Raw genomic sequence first — 17,044 nt, 5'->3', positions numbered from 1 at the left:
GCTGGCCCAGATAATCTATAAAAACAAAAATCAGAATTGTATAATTTCATAACAACTGTGTAGAAATGCTTTATAAATACTGAAATATGAATACTTTATTTTTCAAAATGCTTGAAATATACTTAAATTGCCTTTTGTGAATACAGTTTTAAAAAATCCTTGAGTATAAACAGCCTGAGCCTTCACATTAAATGTTTTTAGGATTCATTGGATAAACAGTGTAAAACCAGATAGGCTAACATGCAATCTAATGCCGAGAGTTAATGAAATAATATATAATGTATTTGGCTGGCATGGCATAATGGATAGTGTGTCAGACTGGGATCCTGGGAGACCCGGGTTCAAATCCCCACTTATACCACGGAAGTTCACTGGTTGAACTTTGGCCTGTCACAAACTGGCAGCCTGGCCTACCTCACAGGGTTGCTGTGAGAATGTGGAGGAGGGGAGAATGATGTTCTTCACTGCTTTGAGTCCCAGATGGGGAGAAAAGTGGGATATAAATGTGAACCTAAAATGCCTTCAGATATGGTCTGCTTTTAGCCTATTGCCTTTCACCAAGATTAAAGTATCTACTCCTGCTTGTAGTTGGGCAGAATAAGTAACGCCATGCGTGACATGTGTGTTGTGTATAGAAATGACTTGTGATAGGGTTTCCCTACCTCTTGCATGCGTGAGCACCTACACACATCCATAGATTGCCCTTTCCTTCCCTGTCTTTTTGACTAGACTGGTTTTTTGTCTGCAGCTTGGTAAGGGTGCGCATGCCTCACCCCCCGGGGGGAAGGTTTTGCCCTCTGGAAAGATGGAAGATTAATTTCCTACTTATTTACTTTGTCATCTGCCAAAAATAGGTGTCCCCGCAGTGAGGAAGGTGGCTGGGCTATATGATTGCACATGACCACCTGAAAAGCACCAGTTATAGAAACGTAATCTGGCTGTCTTTTTCCTTGTGGTCTCTGTGAAGACATACTTATGGGCAAGTGGATGTAGCAGGTGGGAGAGAGTGCTTGTGTCCTCAGGCAAGAAAGGCTATAAAGAACTACTGTACCAAAGGGGTCATCCAACTTTGATCGATCTTGGGGAGGAAGACTGCCAGGATATAAAACCCCTTCTCTCAGTGCACCAGCAGATACAGAGAATGCAAACAAAAGGCACTAAACTTGCTCTCTGAGTTGAGAGGATGGCTGCCAGAAAGGCCATCATGAAAGATGAAACATGGGGATAAGCTAAAGATCAGTTGGGAAAATGACCACAAAACTGGCTGCCAGGTAGGTTTCAGATTGGTAAGACCTTTAAATAACACCCCTGAGCCTTCGGGGTAGGGCGGGATATAAATCCAAACATAAATAAAATAAATAAAAATAAACAACTTTCAACAACAGAGGGAGCTCAGAGATAACTATCAAACACACAAGGATGGCATAGCAAGATTGCACCCTGTAAATGAAGGGTGTGATCCGCATGACCTTGTTAAAAGTGTTGGCAGTGGCCAAACGAGGAAAAGCTATTTGATTAAGCAAGGTTTCCTGGTGGAAAGCTTTCCCAGACATTGGAAGGAACTGGAACCATTTCTAGATGTGGGAGGTACCGGTAGGTGAACCATAGGTTTTGTTTGTTTGTTTGTTTGTTTGTTTTAACTTTTTATTTATATGATTTCCTGTTATACATCATTCGTTACGATTTACATTTCTTATTCTTTGGAGTCTTATTTATACACATTTTCCAACCATGTATACAACACTTTCCATCGTTTGTCAAAAACGTCTCTACTTTTACCTTGCAATAACAGACTTAATCTATCCATTTCAGCTACTGATAATATCTTTTCTATTATTTTTACTTTTGAAGGTATTTCATCCTTTTTCCATTTACTGGCCAATAACATTCTTGCTGCAGTAAAAAAGTAAACTATAATGTACTTGCCTGTCCTATTGTATGAATCAGGAAGAATATTTAATAAAGCAATTTCTGGTGTAAACATTATTTGTGTCCCTATTATTTCATTTATCATCTTGTAAACGTTTTTCCAAAATCTTTGAATTTTTTCACAATTCCACCACATATGCATATACGTTCCCACGTTTCTCTTGCATTTCCAACAATTTCTATTAGTGTTTGGATAACATTTTGCTGATTTCTCAGGCGTCTAGTGCCACCTGTAAAACATCTTATAAATATTCTCTTTATATGGGATTGCTTCCATAAGTTTTATTGAGTCCCACACCTTCTTCCATTGCTCAGCGCTTAGTGTTTTATGCAAATCTTTCATCCATGTTACCATAGTTCCCTTACTCTCTTCACCTAACATATGATCTGCCATTAACAATTTATATAGTCTTTGGATTAGTTTGTCACTGGATGACAGCCATATTTTGTCCAGCTCGTTGCATTCACTATAGAAACCCTTTTTCTTATCTATATTATATCTGGTGGTTAATTGCATTTTCTCCCACCAAGAAAATTTTATATTTTGCTTCATCATTTGTTCTTCAGATGTTAGATTATTGTTTTTGTCCAATAATTCTTTATATGGTATCATTTTACATTTATCACTGTTGAAATTGTTGAGGCTTCTATTGGAGCCACCCATTTTGGAGTTCTCAGATAATATCTTGTTTTAATTTCTTTCCATGTTTTCATCAGTGATCCCCTTATTATATGTTGTGAGAAATTTTTTGTGACTTTATCTTCTTCGTACCAGACATATTTATGCCAGCCCACTGCTAAGTTATGTCCTTCCAACTTTAATAGCCTATTGTTTTCAAATGTTATCCATTCCTTTATCCACGTCAGTGCAGCTGCTTTGTAATATAAATTCCAGTTTGGCACTCCGAAGCCTCCCATTTCTTTTTTGTCCTGCATATTTTTCCGGTTTATCCTTGCTTTTTTATTGTTCCATATAAATTTGTCACAGATTTTTCCAAAGTCCTTAAAGAAATTGACTTTCCTTAATATTGGGATGTTTTGTGCCAAAAATATAAATCTAGGCAGGATGTTCATTTTTACAACTGCAATTCTGCCCATTAATGATATCTTCAGATCTTTCCATTTTTCTACGTCATTTTTCACATCCTTAAGTAATTTATTGTAATTGTCATCTTTTAAAGTGATATTTCTGTTTGTTATTATAATTCCTAGATATTTAATCTTTTTTACTATTTCCATCTTGGACAATTCTTGTATGTTATCCATTTGTCTCCTTGTGCAATTTTTTGTTATTATTTTAGTTTTGTTAAAGTTAATTTTCAGTCCTGCAAATACACCATATTCTTGTATTATCTGTATCAAGTTCGTAATTGATTACATTGGATCTTCTAATATAAATACTAGATCGTCCGCATAGGCTTGAAGCTTAAACTCTTCTCTAATTTTTAGCCCCTTAATTAGAGTGTTGTTCCTTATTTGTTCTGTCAGCGTCTCTAAAGTGAAAATAAATAGCAACGGAGATAGGGGACATCCTTGTCTAGTCCCTTTTTGGATTTGTATGTCCTGTGTCATGTCATTATTCACTTGCACCTTTGCTACTTGAGTTTTATAGATTGCTTTGATCATTCTGAGAAAGTTTTCTCCAGAGTTCCATGCTTCTAATTTTTGTAACATGAACTCCCAACTAACATTATCGAAAGCTTTCTCTGCATCTAAAAATAATCATGCGACTTCTTTATCTGGATTCATCTCATAGTATTCCAGGACATTTATTATTATTCTAATGTTGTCCTTTATTTGTCTCTTTGGCAAGAAGCCAGCCTGGTCCTGATGTATTGTTTGTACTAATATTTTCTTCAATCTCGCTGCTAGTATTGAGGCAACCATAGTTTGTTGAAGCCACCAGTGAACTAATTAGAATGCAGCTGGTCTCATCCAAAGAGGCTACCCAGAATACTTTTAGTATGAGAAAAGATGCACATGACAGTATCCTATGGAATCAAAACCGAATTCCCTAAAGAACAAGAAACACAACGACTCTGCTGCCACAACAGCTTTAAGACATGCACAGAAATTCATTCTCTTTCCCCTAGAGGAGAGAAGTATCGTTTTTCCAGCTTTATGCCCTTAGATGTTAAAATAAAAACATATGTATAGGCACAAAACTTATATAGATACACCTGCAAAGAGAAATCCTTAAGAGCGGCAACAATTATGGGTGTAATTGCTTTGTCTATCATTCTGTATTGGATCTCTTTGATCTACATGCCCACTTATGGATGGAATAGGGCACCTAACCTCTGCCTAAGACATCACTGATGAGTGCTCTTCAAAACTTTCAGAAGGGATGGCTCTGCATCAACCTAGGCAGTTAGTTCCACTGTTGGACTTTAATTTCAAATAATTTCCCCCCCAAAGTCACCTCTTTGGTAACATATGATAGCATCTTTTATATGTAAGAATTCTCCTTGGTGTGCTTGCTGCTGTACCGCCCATTCATGTGCATGGTCTCCATATTAGTGCAAGGGATGCCGTTGACTAAGCATGCACATATACAATCAAGAGTTCCTCAAATTAAGCCCAGGGTGTGAAGGCAACCTTCAAAGGAGGAAAGTTAGTATGTTTAAAAAGCAGCCTCTCTCAGAATCACTTAAGGAAGCATGAGTTGCATAAACTGTTTGAAGTTGAGACTGGTAAACTAAGAGCTCTGGGCTAATAAGAAAACTTCTGTGTCAGCCTTAGAAACTAACTGTGGAAAGCAAACGTAAGTTTAGCTGTCAGTTATGTTAACATGCATAAGTATTTTCAGTATTGAAGGTCAGAGTGTAAACCACCAGAATAGATAACTCAATTTTGATTCAAAGCTCTTCAGTGAATGGGGTTGGTCCTTTGTAACGAAATGAGAAGGGAAAATAAAATCAATATCTGACTTTATGCAGTGCAAAAATGACCCAAATCAAAGCAGTCAGAAAATGTGGGATTCTTGAGTCAATACAAAACAAAAGAATACAAATAAGTGTATTCAGCCAAGGACAGACTAATGGTAGCAAATCAAATTATTATTTAAAAGGACACAAGTGCTCACACCTCTTTAGCAGAAGGAACTAGTGGAAACCATAAAACTTATATTTAGGTATCCTTAACTATGAACTGGTGAGTCTTTATTTTTGTATTTACTGCAAGGTCACTTCCAATTAACTTTTGTCCTACTGCCATTTTCTTTCTTCTAGAGGAGGGCAAACAATACTCCACAATGATCTGTGTGTTTACAGGGTGTAGAGAAGGTTCAGGATTTACAGAGAGTATAACAAATATAAAGGGATAATAGAACGTGCACAGTATTTTTTGGGTGAGGCTGTTTCACAACAGACAGTATTTGAAAAAGTAAATCCTTCTGTTCTCGCAAAAAATTAAGGTTTACCTGGAGGCTGGCAACCTGGCAGCAACCTCTGGGTGACTTGATGTCACCTGACTTGCATGACTCAAACAGGCCTGGCTGCTTGCTACTATTCAACAGCAGTCATAAGAACATAAGAGACGCCAATGTTGGATCAGGCCAAAGGCCCATCCAGTCCAACACTCTGTGTCACACAGTGGCCAGAAATACCAGTGCCATCAGGAGGTCCAGCAGTGGGGCCAGGACATTAGAAGCCCTCCCACTGTTGACCCCCCCCCCCAAGCACCAAGAAGACAGAGCATCACCTGGCAGCAACCTCTGGGTGACTTGATGTCACCTGACTTGCATGACTCAAACAGGCCTGGCTGCTTGCTACTACTCAACAGCAGTCGCCCTATGAAAGCCAGTGTGGTGCACTTAGAGCTTCAGATTAAGGTCTGTGAGACTCAGATCCCCATCTTGCTGTGGAAGATGGCTAGGTGATTTTGGAACAGTCACATACTTTCATCCTAACCTACCTCACAGAGTTGTGTGGATAAAAAGGAGTAGAAGAGAATAATGTAATGTAGGCTGCTTTGGTCTCCACTGTGGAGAAAGGTGTGGTATAAATGAAGTAAATAAAGAATAAATATAGCTGAAGGCAGATAAAAGGTAGGTCGGTTAATGGCTGAGGAAAGAATGAGGCAGGGACAGGATATGGGGATTGCCAAGAGGAGGGAAAGGTGTTAGGAAATTCCCAGTAATTGGGGGGGGGCTGGGGGGTGTTTGAGAAGAAGAGGGAGCTCATAGGGATATAATGCCATAGACTTCCCCCCTCCCAGTCAAAGATTCCTTTCGCGCCTTGTTCTACAATGCAAATCCAACAAAATAAAAAAAAAGTCACGACTACTTGGAGCCCAGGGTGACTGGGATCCCCCCCCCCCAATTCGTCCCCCATATGGACCCAACAAGCCCTGCTGAGGATCTGGATTGTTTTTATTATTTTCTTAAGTGCCATGTTCATTAATATCAGTTTCATTATCTGGCCTTCCAGGGAACAGTCAGGGTTGATTTCTTTTAGGATTGACTGATTTGATCTTCTTGCAGTCCAAGGGACTCTCAAGAGTCTTCTCCAGCACCATAGTTCAAAAGAATCTATTCTTCGGCGCTCGGCCTTCCTTATAGTCCAACTCTCGCAGCCATACATGACTACTGGGAATACCATTGCTTTGACCATGCGGACTTTTGTTGGCAGGGTGATGTCTCTACTTTTTATCATGCTGTTTAGGTTCGCCATCGCTTTCCTCCCAAGGAGCAGGCGTCTTTTAATTTCATGGCTGCTGTCACAGTCTGCGGTGATCTGGGATCCCAGGAACGTGAAGTCTGTCACTACTTCCACGACTTCCCCTTCTATTTGCCAAGGAGTGATGGGACCGGATGCCATGATCTTAGTTTTTTTGATGTTGAGCTTCAAGCCCACTTTTGCGCTCTCCTCTTTTACCCTGAGCAAGAGGCTCTTTAGGTCCTCTTCACTTTCTGCCATTAGAGTGGTATCGTCTGCATATCTGAGGTTATTGATCTTTTCCCCAGCAATCTTAATTCCCGCTTGTGATTCATCCAGGCCAGCATTTCGCATGATGTACTCTGCATATAAATTAAATAAGCAAGGTGACAATATACATCCTTGTCATACTCCTTTTCCTATGCTAAACTAATCAGTTGTTCCATATCTGGTTCTAACTGTTGCTTCTTGACCCTTATGCAGGTTTCTCAAGAGACATGTGAGGTGGTCTGGTACTCCCATCTCTTTAAGGACCTGCCATAATAGCACTACAACATAATTAATTGCAAATGCACAAATACTTGTGTGCACGCTCCTTGAAGTTAAACAAATTGTATGATTTAGAGAAGATAAAGCACATGGTATATAGGAGGAAGCCAGCTTCTTCAGTTTTAATGCTGCCAAGGAAGAGGAGCTGGTGACCAGAACTCTTCTAGGTTGCAGACTGAATGTGGGACAGCTGCTACAGCACTTTCCATTATTGTCAGGATATTTCCTCCTCCTCTGCTCCTGCCACGTTCTCCACCATGGGTTATCATCACTTCTGTTTGCACAGTTCGGTATTACTTAGCAATGTAAAGTGTTTAAACTATAAAACGTATTTGCAGAGTGACTAAGCCACTGCCATGTTCTGCCCACTAGACGCACATTTGGAAGTTTGGAAATATCTTTGGTCTGGGCATCTTAATGAAACCCAGAGGAATACTAAGACTCACTTCAGCTGTATACCTGTGCATTCTTCTAGGATTTGCTGCTACAAATGAAGATGAATGCATTCATCTCTCTGATGAGTAAACGTTGCAGAATTTCTTTTGTAATAACAGCCGTCAGTTGGGAAGATTTTCAATAATACTTGGAGAGAAAGTCAGCAGCAATTAATATACCGCTTAACTTTTTAAAAACCACAATTTAAAAATGTTTTCCCCCTTGTAGCATAAGGAGCCAAGCATGCCTGCAATTTACCAAGGTGAAGAAAATAAAGATTTTCCTAGACTGAGCCTCAGAGAGTTATTACAGATAGATTTTGGGTGATGACTAGTCGATTGTAAGGTGCTAGCTAAACAAGAATGGCTTTTACATGTTGCCAAAAAAGAGCAGCTGGAAAGGAACTGAAAAGAGGAGTTGCAATCTTGAGCCTTGAAACGCAGCTAGAGATTACTTGAGAGAATAGCCGGAGAGGAGGCTTGCGTTCAATAAAAATGCTAATGCTAAATGAGAGTTACCTGAAGACCCAAGCAGCTGTTTAGAATAGTGTTTTCTTCAGCATATTTTGAGCAGAGCTGATTTTAACAAACACCTTGCAGGAATCAGTAGTCGCAGAAACCTGTGTTTCTTTCCACACTTGCATTCTCCTTAAAACAAGTAAACTGACACTGTGGAAGTTATTTCAGAACAGTCTACTTATCTGATCTAGAGAGTAGTTGGGGGAGTTACACATTGACAGACTCCAGATCTGAGGAAGCAACAGCTGCTCTCCTGTGGCCTCACAAATAAGCCAGTCCCTCAGCCAGGTGCACAAGACTTTTCTGGAAGAGTGAGTGTGATTTGTACACTAATAACACCCAGCAAAACTTAAAAAAAAAAAAGCTCTGCTACTTCTACTTGGAAGAAGTACTTTTTGCAAAGGCAGCAGAGTATAACTCTTCCATGCTCTTTTAAAACCACCTTGGTGCCAGCAGGGTAGGAGGGAAGCTGGAAGTGGCACATAATTCTCTCGTGTTCCTTTAAACCCCATGGGCATTCAGGATTAAAGCAGCAAGAAAGAATCCTGGCTCCACTGCCTCCCCAGATGCCCTTCCACAAGACATGGGAGATTTCTTCTGAGCACCCTATAGCACTGTGCAGGTTCTCTGGATCAATCTTTTATTCTGTGGTTGGATAGGCATTAGAGCATGCCCTCCGATGTATGAGTTATGCCACATTGCCTCCACACAGGCAATGGAAAATGGCTTCAGAGACATGTGTGCACCTGATGTCCTGTTCTTTGTAGGAGCAGATCAGCCAAACCCCTCTGGACATTGGTTGATTCTCTGCTAGGCTGAGGGTCTTGGCAGATGGCCATTCATACCTGACCCTTGTGAGGCCAGCCCTGCATGTTGAAACAAGATGTTTGTGACAGTCCTTGACAAAGTATAGGGCCACATTTTTGTCTCACAGCTAGAGTGCATTCCACACAATGAGTGTGGCTAATATCGGACTAGAACGGAGATGGACTCAGATTCAAATTCCTACAATACCATGAAGCTCTACCTACCTCACAGTATTGTTGTGAGGATGAAATGGAGAGGGGGACATGTATGACCCTCTGAAATCTTAGAAAGAAGGGCAGAATTGAAGTGCATAAGGTAGATAGCACTTTTAAGTTTTTTAACTAAGGTGGACCTCTGCCATTCTCACTATAGAAGTGCCACAATGGCGAAAGCTAAATAACCCAGCGCTACAGATTTAGAGTCCAGTGGCACCAACAAAGGTTTATTCAAGGTATGAGCTTTTGTGTGCATGCACACTTTTTCAAATATATTAGAATGGAAGGTAGATTTCAAACTTATAGACAGAGGCTGAACAGCAAATTAACGTGTTTTAAGATATGCAAAGCTAAATAACAAAGCTATAAGGTCAACAGTTGATTTCATTTAATTAAGGGGGGGAAGGACAGCAAAGCAATAAATATGTCAGAATGGGGGATAAATGTGTAAATGTATATTTTCTAATTGTGGGAAGTAAACTGACACTCTATTCATCTCCTCTCAGACATGAAGGTACGTTAACAGCATTTTTCTCTTTCTTTTCTGAGGTGGGTGCAGTGGATGTCAGCAAAACATCCCAATATTCCTTGCATTACATTACACTAAAATAAAGAGGATGTATAGTTCTTCTTGTTGAGAATACATGTGTGAGGACTGAATGAGTTAGCATATGTAATGAGATAAGAAACCAATATCCCTGTTGAGTCCTGGAGAGGTTTTTCCTGATGTTGTAATAACTTGTAATTCGGCAATTTCCCTTTTCATTCTGCTCCTGAAGTTCCTTTGGAATAAAACAGCTACTTTGCGGTCATTCATTTAATGTTCTGGAAGGCTGAATTGTTCTTCTATAGGTTTCTCAGTCTTGTGGTTCCTGGTGTCAGATTTGTGTCCATTTATCCTCTGTTGTAGGGTTTGTTCTGTTTGTCCTATGTCCCGGTGCTTTTTGGGTACAAAAGTAGTAACCGTTAGACACTAGCATATAGATTCTTTGCCCTAAGATTTTTTAGCTTGAATGTGTGTGGCTGCTAAGCCCATTTCCACTTCCAAAGGGGTGGTGACGACTGGGGCATGGAAGGCAGATGTTGCTGTCCATGCTGTTTAAATCCGCAAAGGTATTGCAATGATATTGGTGCAAACTGCTCATGTGACCACAGCCTAACTCTTCATGTTCTCTTATTGTGAACTGCCTGTTGTCAGGCAGAAAGACAATGTATAAATACCTTGAACAAACAACTTTCAGTGAGCCATAACTCACGAAAGCTCATACCCTGCCACAGATATTGTTGGTCTTCAAGGTGCTATGTCACAAACTACTTGTAACCTTTGCTATTTGGGTTGTCTGTTATACAAGACCAGGGTGACCTCCTAAACTGTAGCATAGTCCTGCCTGCAGGTTCAAGGAACACAGTAAGATAATACATACAAGGGCAAGCTGCATTATATCTTTATGAGGGGTTGAGGGAGATGAAGATTGATCTACAAAGAGTGCCCATCTACTACATACAGCATTGGGGTATGCACCATCACCCTTATTGCTGTCTATTAGGATCAAAAGAAGGATGTCCACAATGTGTCTCAAAAATTGCAACTGTTGTCTATTTGACCTCTTCAGCCTCATAACTGCATTGCTCTGACAGCTCATCTTAGAGGGCTTCAGTAAGTCAAAGCAATGTCCTACACCTGTTTCTAAATGACCAAACCTGACTCACATCGACTTCAGTGATATAGGGGCCGGTTTTGAAATTAATTTTTTCTCACTTGCACTTTGTAACTCATGCCTTTCACTGTGTGCTGAGATCAGTTATGAAGGGGCTCTGTGCAAAGCTTTGACTGATACAAATGTTGGTTTGAAATTGGGTTTGGATATACAGCAGTAAGAGAAAAGAGAAACACTTAAAAGGAGTCCCTAGGAGTCTGCAATACCCCTTTCACTGTACCACTGGATGCTGAGCAAAAATTAACAAAATCATAACTATTCCAAATGTTTGGAACAAGTCTCTCATTGCCCACATCAGCCCAGGTAAAAAATGCCAGAGGAATTTGCCACAGGGTTCCATTTAGAATATAGAAACAGCGTGATTAGTCCTACAAACCTGCCAATAATGCTCCTTCTTGACACCATGAACAATAGACTCATTTTAAAGCAGAATGGGCCCCGTTAGTCATTCAAAGGAACAAAACCAAGAAGGGGGGAGACGGGAGAGTCATGCTGTGTAACACTTATATGGCAAGAAGAATTTCAGGGTATTTTATTTTAGACTACTGATGGAGTCCTGTTGAAAGCAAAAGCTGACATTTTGTTTATATCAGCAAAAGGCTGACGGAGATAAAATACCAAAAAAGACAGATACGGTAGTCCTGGAATGTTTTATGCTCTCCAGGAAAATTAAATGTGACAAACAGCCAGATCCTGCTCATATATACCTAGAACTATCTCCTATCAGTGTCAATGGCTCTTATCTCCAGGTATACATTAATACACCTTATACTAAGCCAAACAACTGGTCCATCTAATTTGACATTGTCTCTTTACTAGTGGGAACTCTTTAGGGTCTCCATCTCTTCCATTACCTGAGAACTTTTCACTGGAGATGCCAGGAACTGAACGTGGGACATTCTGCATGCAACACATGCATTGCACTCTACCTCTCAGCCACAATCCATCCCCTAAGACACGTATGCTGAGGATTGCAACCAAAAACCTTTTTAAAGACCTTTGTAGCAAAGATGCAGGAAATACTGGTGCAGTGTCACCCAGTGAGCTTTAGTGCCAGGTGCACATCTGAACTCAGGTCTTCTCATTCCCAGTCTAACACTCTAATCACTGACTCATGATCTCCCCCCTCCCTTTTACCTTCACAACAACATTATGAGGTAGGTTAGACTGAAAAGGGTGGCCCAAGGTGCTGGCAGAGGGAGGATATGAAGCTGGGTATGGTCTGACACTCTAACCTATGCACCACACTGGATCCAGGAGTACGAACAGAGCTGAATTAAACACTGTTTATAAGTTATAACAGAAAGGCTGAAGATGAAGAAAAGGTATACATAAACATGAACTAATACAGCAGTAAGAGAAAAGACAAACATGTAAAAATACCCCCTGGTGTTCCTTGGTGGTCTCCCTTCCAAATACTGACCAGGGCCAACCCTACTTAGCTTCCGACAACAAGAAGAAGAAAACGAAGAAGAGATTGGATTTATAACCCACCCTTCGCTACCTGAAGAAGTCTCAGAGTGGCTTACAATCCCCTTTCCTTTGCCTCCCCACAACAGACACCCTGTGAGGTAGGTAGGGCTGAGAGAGCTCTTTTGAGAACTGCCCTTGAAAGAATTAAGACTGATCCAAAGTCACACCAACAGCCGCATGTGGAGGAGTGGGGAATCAAACTTGGTTCTTCCAGATTAGAGTCCGAACTCCTAACCACTACACCAAAACTGGGCAAGCCTGGCCTATCCAGGTCAGGGTATGAATATGTATATTCCACCCTATATGTTAATAATAATCCCATATGTTAATTTCAACTTCCCATTCAATGCAAGCATTCCTTTTCAATGCAAACAAGGATAAAAACAACCCTAGTGCCACTGGTATATACCGTGATTTACAAAAAAAATAGGGGGGGGGGGGACATGAACTTTTGTAGGGCAATTAACCTAAGTAAGATTGGGGAACACTTAAGAGTATTGAAGTGTACAGGTTTAAAAACAAAATGTTGTCTTTCCCCCCCACGTTAGGTTCAATTTGACTCCCCTTTCAGGCAAAGGTGGTAAGTTTTTTGTTTTCTTTTTGTAGCATCTGTGTTGTTTCAAATGTGCTAGTTCTATGGAATATTTTTAGCATTTGTATTGATGTTTAATAGCTTCATAGTTAACGGACAGACTACATTTAATTTGTAATGATACATTTTGATAAAAGGTAAATAATGATAACAGTCACTATCTCCTCTTGACACTTCCTACCATATGTTCTTGTCTTAGTCTGAGTTATTTTTTGCATCTCATGTTCAGTATGGCCTCTTTTGCTGTTTACTTCCCTCCGTTCCCTCTCCAGCCATATGGCTTGCACAGCCCAAGAGAATTCACCAGTTTACCTTTCAGCAGTTCCATTTTTCATTGGGTCCTTTTTGCATTACCTAGTTTTGCATTTTTGTTTCTATGTCGTATGACTTTCAATGCACTTCCCTGAAATTACATACCTTCCTATAGTAGATTTGCTTTAAACCCTAATTATATATTTCTAGCTTCTCCCCCCCCCCCAACATCTTATGCTTTGGCAAAGACTAGGGCCCAAACTATGCATTACATTTGATGCCTGATCACCTGAGGACTTGCAGCCATATAGCAGCTGTGGGAGTTGCCTGTGGCAATTGAATTTAGGAAGGCTGCAGGGGCTTGATTTGAATCTGATGGGGGGTGGGGGAAGGAGCCCATGCCCCTCCCATGAGAAGCTCACAGTTGGTGTCCTGCTTCAAGTCCCTGCTGGGGCCTTATGTTAAACATAACATGTCGTTTCGCCCTTATACAAGCTTTTGCTACCGAAAACTTTAGGTATTAATCCTGCATGGGTCACAGGCATTGGTTTGCATTGGAGTTCTTCTGAAACAGGTTTTAATCGTCAATGGATACCTCTGATCACATTTTTAGATGAACTGTTGTAGTTACCTTGCATTAGACATTCATGGAGACCTGCATCTTATGAACCGTATGCATGTTAGTATGATGTATACTGCAGATTTTAAAAAAAAGTTTATACAAATTGTGTTAGCCTAAGCCTGCTCCCCCTCCTTTTGTACTAAACATCCAACCTGATATAGAATGCTGGGGATCTTGAAAGCTTGATCACTGCTTTAAACATACAATTGGTCCTACTTACATAGACGTTATGTTGCTTTTTTATATAAATATTCTGGTGCTTTCTTTGATACGGTTATACAGGGCTAGTTAAAGTGTATTGGGAGCAACTGAATTTGTTGAGTAATTTTTTCTGTGGTTTAAATAGGATGAATTTTCCCACCCTTTCTCTGGAAGTTCATGGGTAAAGTACTAACCTGCTTTAGTGACTGTGAACATGGAACTAGAGAAAAGAGCAAGAGTCCAGTAGCACCTTAAATACTAACAGAATTTGTGGCAGGGCTTTCGTGAGTCACTGCCAATGTTCCCTCTAAGCTGTGGAGTCTTGTGAGCAAAAATTCTACTTTGTGAGCTACTGGCATTAAAGTTGTGAGCAAGCAATTTGGCTACTGTATAAATTAGTTTGCTCTTGAGCCATCCTTCCTGAGCTAAGACAAAAATGTGTGAGCTGGAGGCTAAAAAACTGTGAGCTAGCTCACACTAACTCAGTTTAGAGGGAACACTGGTCACTGCTCACTTCTTCACCTACAGATAGAATGGGAGTCCATCTGTTCAAAAAATTGGAAAGTGGACTTATTTCAGATGCCAAATGATATTAGCAGGCAAAGGAAAATAGCGGGTGAATGACAACAGCAGGCATGATTGGATTAGAAGAGATTGGCTTTATACCCCACCCTTCACTACCTGAAAGAGTCTCAGAATAGTTTACAATCCCCTTCCCTTTGCCTCCCCACAACAGACACCCTGTGAAGTAGGTGGGACTGAGAGAGCTCTCTGGAGAACTGTCCGTGAGAGAACAGCTCTGAAAGAATTTATGACAGACCCAAGGTCACACCAGCAGCTGCATGTGGAGGAGTGGGGAATCAAACCCAGTTCTCCCAGATTAGAGTCCACACTCTAAACCACTACACCAAACTGGATCTCTGGATTAGGTGTGATATGCAAAGGGGTAGTAGGTGTGGCGATATCGATATTGGTAATGATACAAGAAATCTAGGTCTTTATTCAGTCCAGATGGATACATTGTCTTGAGCTTCATTATCGGTTGCAATTCAGCAGTCTCTCTTTCTAATCTCCCTTTGAAATTCCTTTGTAAGAGCACTACTACTCTTAGGTCAGCAACTGAATATCCTGGAAGGTTAAAATGTTCCCTCACTGGTTTCTGAATGTTGTGGTTTCTAATGGTTAGAGTTATTATAATTATTTGTTGAAGGGACTGGCCTGTTTGTCCAGTGTAGAGGGTGGAAGAGCATTGCTGACACGTGATGGTATAAATCACATTAGAGAATTAGCAGGAATATGAAACTGAGATGGTATGGCTGATGTTGCTGGTCCACTGATGGACCAGATAGGATTTATATGAGAGCAAAGTTGGGATCTTGGTTTGTTGCAGGCCTTAGTACTGATTTCTCCACACCTGTCAACTTCGCCCACTTTATTGGGCTTGGTTGCCATGGGGACGTAGGGGTGTGAGAAGAATATACACTTTCGCTTCTGGCCGCTTTGCAGTTGCTTGTAGTTATCTTTCTCAGCTCAGGCATATAACCTTGAGCCCCAGTCAAGACTGGTATCATCTTTCCCCTGGGAACTATGGGCCATTATTTCGGCGGGCCTCTAGCTTAGGTGTGATTGCTTGCTTCACGCATTTCCCCCCAGTTCTAACACAGAAGTATTAAGAGTCTGGATCCCATCAATGTCTCAATAAACGTTCTATTATTTTGAATGACTGCTGTTGGTGACTGATTTCTCCAGGAGTCTGACAACACCTGCTACCCAGAGCTGGCTCTCTCACTAGGCCTACTAGTATGTGGCCTAGGGCGCAGATCTCCCAGGGGCACACCGAGGCCCCTGCCGCCACCTGCCCCCAGCACGGCTTTCTGGGCACCCATCAGCATCACCATCAGGACGGAGGAGGGGAGGGGGGCGGGCAAGGAAGTGAGGAGGGAGGAAGGCGTGCTCCTCTGGGGACTCTGCGCTGCTCCGGCCTCCAGTCCGCTGCAGCAGTGCGCCCCCTCGCCTCCTTACCTTTGGATTGCCTTCATCCTGGTCAGTCTGCCGATGCCTCCAGTGATCCAAGGAATGCTCCCTCCAAAGCCCCGAGAGCCCAGCCGGATCCCCCCCCCCGCAGCAGCGCTGCTTTCCTTCTGCTCCCGGCGGAAGCTGTGGGCTAGTCCGTGCCACTCCTTTCTGCCGAGCCTGACCTCGGAGACCGCCTGAAAGCAGTCACGGGCGGAGAGAGGACGGCAGAGAGGAGCGGCGCAGAGAAGCCCACAGCTTCTGCCGGGAGCAGAAGGAAAGCGCTGCCGCCGGGGGGCCTGGAGGTGCAGGGCAGGTGGCCAGGTGGGGGGAGGGGTGGTCCTGAGGAGGAGGAGAAGGAGGGCCTGCCTGGCTGCTTCCCTCAGCTGCCTCATGCTCCTGAGGCCTGGGCGGCGGGGGCGGGGGTCTTCCTGGGTGGGGGCGAAGAGGCTGGCAGGTGGCCGAGGCTCTCGGGGACGGTCCGACCTGGGGCTGAGTGGTGCTGCCGAAGCCGGGCCTCACACTGATCGCAGGCTTGCGGGCACAGGGAGGGAGTCCCTCCAGTGGCTGCTGGCCTGGCCCGGCGCTCTAGCCCAGGGCAGAGCAAACTTGCTCGAGAGTTGGCACCGCTGCTTGTCACGGCGAAGACAGGCCGGCTGGTCTGGGGGGAGCGCGTGGGCTTGGCCCGGCTGCCCAGGACTCCCCTCCCCAGTCCCCACCTCTCCAAAGGGGGAGAGAAATCGGACATCTTTCTCTCCAGGCCCTGGCTGGAGATTGGCAACACCATAATTGGGCACGCGTGGGGGGGTGCACCAGATGGTAGCCCCGCCTAGGGCGCAAAGAAGCCTCTGGCCGGCCCTGCTGCTACCCCTCTGCATATCACATCTAATCCCTGCAAAGTTTATACTCTGCCACAAATTTTGTTAGTCTTGCTCTTTTCTACTGCTACAGACAGACAAACATGACTACTCATCTTGATGGAACCAGAGAGTTATTTATTTTGTATATGGTTTGATCTGGGTTGCTGTATCAGTATTGCTGTTAGTTTTTAACTACTATTGT

The sequence above is a fragment of the Gekko japonicus genome, unplaced genomic scaffold (assembly GCF_001447785.1).
Source record: "Gekko japonicus isolate JY-2015 unplaced genomic scaffold, Gekko_japonicus_V1.1 scaffold1303, whole genome shotgun sequence".
NCBI lineage: Eukaryota > Metazoa > Chordata > Lepidosauria > Squamata > Gekkonidae > Gekko > Gekko japonicus.
Note: the sequence above shows the minus strand (reverse complement) of the source record.